Source organism: Mustela erminea, chromosome 7 (genome assembly GCF_009829155.1).
Source record: "Mustela erminea isolate mMusErm1 chromosome 7, mMusErm1.Pri, whole genome shotgun sequence".
NCBI classification, from domain to species: Eukaryota; Metazoa; Chordata; class Mammalia; order Carnivora; family Mustelidae; genus Mustela; species Mustela erminea.
The window spans coordinates 6,199,241-6,205,296 of NC_045620.1; positions in this window are offsets into that span (position 1 = coordinate 6,199,241).

A 6,056-nucleotide genomic window follows, 5' to 3' on the forward strand; every position below is an offset into this window, starting at 1 on the left:
TAAAACCGAAGCCATGTAGGTGCGGAGTCCCCAGGACAGTCCCAGCCCCCTTGGCCCCACCTGGAGGAACTGCCCCAGCGGCTTGGATCTTGAGAGAGAACGAATCAGGGTGGTTTTATGTTGGAAAGAAACAAGTGGGGAGAGATAATTCTGTTCTTTTTTTAAGTGAGACTAATGTTTTCCTTTATACGAGCGCACTATATCTGTATTGAAGTACAGGAAATTAAATGCCGAAGCCAGTCAGACCTTGCAGGAAGCGGAGCCGGGAGGCAGAGGACCGTCGGGCGCCCTGGCAGCCACGCTGGGCCTCGCACTCTCTGACCTCTCCGCATGTCCGCCTGAGTCATTTGTGCGTCTGACCGGCTCGCTCGGTTACTCGGGAACACGACACGAGAAGGCTCTTCTACGGCTCGCAAGTTTACGGGGCCTCACGCCGAGCCTCCTGCAGCGGCATTCCTGGCTGTGTCCGAATGCCAGTCCCAGACTCCTGCGGGAGCGAACGCGACAGGAAGACGGAGAAGAAGAGGACCTGTGGGGGGGGGGGCTCTTCGGAGAAAAGGGGTGTCATCTTGCAAGACCCCCTACCATGGGAGCACCTCATTTCTACTTTTATCCCCTTGGCAGAGAAGAGGAAACTTTGCCAAGGCCATAGATCCACACCTCGTCTTTCTTCTTGAATGAAGAGCATTGTGAGGAGATAGTTTTATTTTGGGTGAAAATTGGTACTATGTAGGCTGCAGCTATTTTTAAGGAAGGGGTTTATCTTCTATCTGGGGTGCATTGTTTCGCAATTTTTTTTTACTTTGTAATTTGTCAAAAGGAGACACACTTCCTCAAAATAAGGTGGAAGTCGATGAGAGTAACATTTTAGTAGGAAATAGAATGATTCCCCAAATATCCAGGACGGTTATGTAATCACAAAGTGCTCTGGTATTTTTGCATTAAAAAAAAAAAATTCAAGAAATGAACAAGAAGAGGATAAAAGTACTTCACAAAAATCAGAGCCTTGCTGTTAGCCAAAAGGTTGAGGTAAGGAGTTTTATAAGGAATAAACTCCCGAAAGGCAAATCCAAACTTGAGTCAGCCGTGGCACTGGGCTGTAGGGAGGGGGAAGGAATCCCAGGAGCTGTGGCAGGGTCGGTGGGTCCAGGCTTGTGGACACCGCTGTGGGGGAGTGCGAGAGCCATCGGACGCCTGGCTTCTCCCGCTGATGGCTGTGCAGACAACATGTTGTGCGAGTGGGCGTGTGTGCGTGGGCACATGCGTGTGTGCGTGTGTGCATGTGCAGGGCTCCCTCAGATTCACTCTGGAAATCTAGGGGAAGGAGAAAAAAGATCTTTCCTTATGTATTTCCTTATTATTTCTCTTTAATTTGTTTATATTTATTTAATCTGTTAATATTTCCTTATTATTCCTCTGTACCTCTGATCTGACTTTTCTTATCATTTTCTAGTTTTCTCCCCCTTGTTAGTCAATCTGCTAGCTTTTTCCACTGAAGTAGTGTTAGATTTTCCAAACCTGAGGCTGTTTCTGTGTTTGAGGCTAGGCCGTATTTTCGATTTTTTTTTTTTTTTTTTTTAATTTGAAGGGAATTACCAAAGAGATGGTTGTGTTAGGACGGTGTGAGACAGGACGGGTTTCAATGCCTGAGCCCTCTCTGCCTTCGGCCATCTGTCTGGGAGGGTCTCAGTGGTGCTGTGCTCCCTAGGGATCTACAAAGAAGTGTTGCTTGTGATCTTCTGGCCTGATGGTAGCTTCTACCAGGTTACCCTTCCAGCAAGTGGGAAAGGGTGACATATTACTTTCCCTGGGGCAGATGGGACCAAGGGAAGAATCCATGGAAAGAATGGCTTATCTGCTGGTGACTCAGGAGCTCCCAGCAGTAGAATATACGGGAGCTTGGTACATGTGGGGTCTGTGTTGCAGGACATCTTTGGTCAAAGCCACTGCTGGCCCTGCGGCTTCCTTTCTGGCCTTGACACCACCCTCCAGACTCTGCCCCCAGCTGCACCCCGGTGCGGTCGGCCTGCAGAGGGGGAGGGAGGCCTCCCAAGCTAAACTTGAATGTACACGGACCCACGGCCTCCCTTGATGAGACTGGGAGCGTCTCCTCACCGACAGTGTGCCAGTGTCCACACAGTTCTGCCGGGGACCTGGTCCCGTAGCAAATGAGACCCAATTGCTGGTGACGACGGAACCAGATCAGGCTGCTTGTGTGGGATCACCAGCTCCTGGAGAGACTTGAAAAGGCACCATTCTTGCTAAAGGGCTCCTTTGGGAATGTTGGCAAAAAGGCTAGCTCCTAGTCATCCTGTGAACTTTGAAGATTTTCCTTCTTTTAACAAAAATGAGAACTTAAAGTAAATGTCTCAGACTCAGACAAAAACCTTGTTTTCAAAGTTTAAACGATTTGGTTCTTTTTCTCCTTCACCTTCCCCTAAGCTCTGAACCTAGTTCTAAGGAAGAAGAGACCAGAAGTTTGCCATGGGTTCGCCTGAGTTAGGAATTACCCAGCAAAACTTTTAAAAGTATTGATGAAAATAATGGACAGAAAAAGTATCAACATCACAGGACATTGTACTTTGCTTTGCTGCCACTTTACTGTTTTCCTCTTGAGTACATTTTTATTACCTAAATTATTGTTCTGGGCTCCTTTTTCATAAATACAGCTACCATCAGGATTTGGTTTCTAATGAGCACACACTCACAGCACGTTTTGTCTCGCTGCCTGTCTCAACGTGCCGTACAACACGGGCCTCACTTAAAATAACCTTTTTTAAAAATTAGTGCTTTGAAGTCCATTAAAATTATACAACTTATACATACATAAGAAAGTGCAATCTATGAACCTAACCAGGACCCCTGACCTTTTTCACATGAATACCATCAATTTCAGTTCTGACTTAGGGAAATATTGAAAACTGTTAGCACTTCGTATTTATTTCTTATATGACGTCATACAGCTTATTTTCATCAACATCCTAAAAATCCGGCGAGACTTTCATTTTACAGAAACAGATAGGCTTGTCCTTGGTCAGTATGTGGAGGTCTACACATAAAAACGCGTGGGAAGAGGGAACTCACCAGCTGATGACTGTAGGCAGGATGACCTCCGTTTCCCTTGCTGGAGAAGACGGATGTCTGTTGAATTGCCTGTTGTTCTTTTTTTCCCCTATGAGAAAGGAAAATCCTTACCTATTGGTGTCAAGGGTTTTGGTCTCATTTTTGTATTTTCTGTATGTGTCTCCCGAACAAGTACGTTGGAATTACCCGCTGTGGGTAGTTATTCGGATCAATGTCATCTCTCAATCGATGTGGCCTCTGGAAATGCTCTTTGGAAATGCTCTTCACTCTTTGATGGTTTTAGTATCAACTTCGATATCGAAGGGAAATATTTTCTAAGGTAGTGGGGACATGCGCTTGAAGAAAACTATGGACCCACACCTCCTTCTATCAGCAGAGATGGGCTGGTTATTACCTACAGCCCCCACATTTCGGTGGCTCAGCCCAATGGAAGTGGTTCTTTTTCTCCCAGTCAGGCCTCACATCTCTCTTGGGTTGCTGGGGCCCCAGGCTGATGACTAGGCCATCATTCCACAGCCGTGCCATGTGGAATACGTGGCTTCCCCTGTTGGCCAGAGAGGGGGAAAAATACTGGAGAACCGAGTCTGAACTTTTTAATGCCTCAGCCAGAAATGACACCCATCTCTTCTGCTCACATTTTGCTGCCCCTACGTGGTTATATGGCCATTTGCCAGCGAGCTGGGAGGTGTGAGGGAGTAAATAGGAGGAAAATCAAAACATAAGCGAGAAACTTGCCTTTGGACCCAAATCCTGATGAGGAGTTGTGGTATCTGGAGAAGTTCATGTTCATTCTTAGGTCTTTGGTGTGGGGCCCGGGTGGGGAGGTCTCTTCAGAGATTCACAGCGATCGTGCTGGTTAAGAGGCAGACATGGACCCTGGAGCTTGCAATTTCCCATCTCCAGGCTTTATTTAATTCTGAAAAATTACAATGAGGAAATGTCCAGGACTTGCTGGTCTTCCTAGTGAAGCATGCTCTATCAGTTAGACCTAAACACCAGAGTTATGACTTCGCGAAAAAGAAACATCCAGGGGTAGGACGGGCTCCCGGACTGAAGCTGTTTTAGCAGAAACTGGACTTCTCCTGCTCTTGGCGTTCCTCGGCCTGTTCTGCCCCCCCATGGTGTCAGGATAGCACCAGTGACTACGGCTTTGTGTCTGCTCACATTTAAGTCCGGGGGGAAAGAATAAGGATCTTCCCTGTGGTTCTTGAAAAACTCCTGGGATTCATGCTCTTGGGACTGACTTGGGCTGTGTGCCCTCTGAACCACTGGCCAAGGGCACCTGATGCACTGATTGGGTAGGGCAAGGTCATGTGCTCTACTCTGAGTCTCCTCACTGAGCCTGAGGACAGGGACCTGGGGCCCACTGTTATCAGAAGGGGAGGGTGCCAGTTAGGGTGGGGTGCAAGAAACACCACAGTGGATGGATTTCCCAGACCTTCTCACTCATCCAAAGAAGGGTCCAGTCTCATGCTCTAGAAGAATCCTGCACTTCCGAGACCCGCCTTGAAGCCTATCGGCTCTTCCATTCCATTCAAGCAGTTGGAGTCTACTTAGTGTGTATGGGCTGATGTCTTTCCTGAGCCAGGCTCTTCCCTAGGACTCGGGCTCTGCCTTCATGCAGTGTATAATCTAGTTGTGAAACTAATCGATGACTTCACCGTCTGCGGAGGGAAGGATGGGGTGAGTTTGTTGTCATGGGAACTCTCAAACACGCACTATTTGAGTGGGTTTTTTTTTTTTTTCCCAAGGTTAGGGATTAAACAAGAGGGGACTTGTTCTCTGCTGCCTCCTGTCTTCCCACTAAGTGATCTATATACTGCTCCATCAAAGAAATCTGAAACCATGCAACCCTCTACTCCCACGCCTTATTTCCTGCCAAAACTGGCTCTTCTTACATTTGGTTCATGATGATTAAAAGCCAGATAAACCACCTGAAAGCTTGTGTGCGGTGGTGGTGGTGGTGGGGTGTATTTAGCTGGGTCTAGCCCGAGTCCAGGTAAATACAGTATGTATTTTGGCGAATGTGGCGTATTTTATTAATTAAGTATACCCTAAATAAATACCTTTCAAATGAAGAATTCCAATATGCATAATGGTTTTATCTTCAGTTTTTGCTCATTATAAATAGAGATTAATTATCTAGGAAATAATATGAAATTTCTCTGATTCACTCTCATATTTGCTGTTGTAAAGGCTTCTGGGCTTAATCAAATCTGGCTTTCCTATTCCTTGCAGGCATACCTGAGAGATTAAACTTGCCAGCCTGCCTGCCCTGTAGACAAGCCTATTGTCTGCTATCACGATAATACCTAGTGTTGGCCTGTGGGACGGGAGCCCTCCTGGTGCAGACCTTTTAGAGGTCAATTTACCAAACTGCCACAAAATCCTTAAAGTGTGTATGCTTTTCCACCTAGGAATTCTTCCTTCCACGAATTCTCCTATTCTAAGGAACCAGGTGATTGAATCATGTTCATCGAATCCCATGAAAAACTGGAAGTGACCGAAATGTTCAGTGCCAAGGACAGTTACCACAGCAGCCGTCGTCTTCGTGGCTGCATATGGCGTGTTCATTAGGAGCTGGCACAGGGTTCAAGTCATTGCATATGTCACCCCAGTTCGTCCTTCCAATCACCAGGGGAAGAAACTGGAATTCAGAGACGCAAATAACTTGCCAAGGATTCAAACTCAGGTCTGTCTCACTTAAAAACGTTTGCTGTAAGCCAGATGGTGACAGATTTTTTTTTTTCTGTAAAGGATAAGAAAGAAAATATTTTGGCATTTGTGGACCATGTGATCTGATGCAACTCATCGTTTTGGGCTTCACAGGTCAAAAGTAGCTGTAGGCGACAACATACTTGAAGGAGCATGTTTGTGCCCCAGTTAAACTTCCTTTACAGAGAGAGCGAGCCAGGTGTGGCCCACGGACCGCTGTTTGCATTTCTTTACTTACTATTGTGAAACGCCTTTTG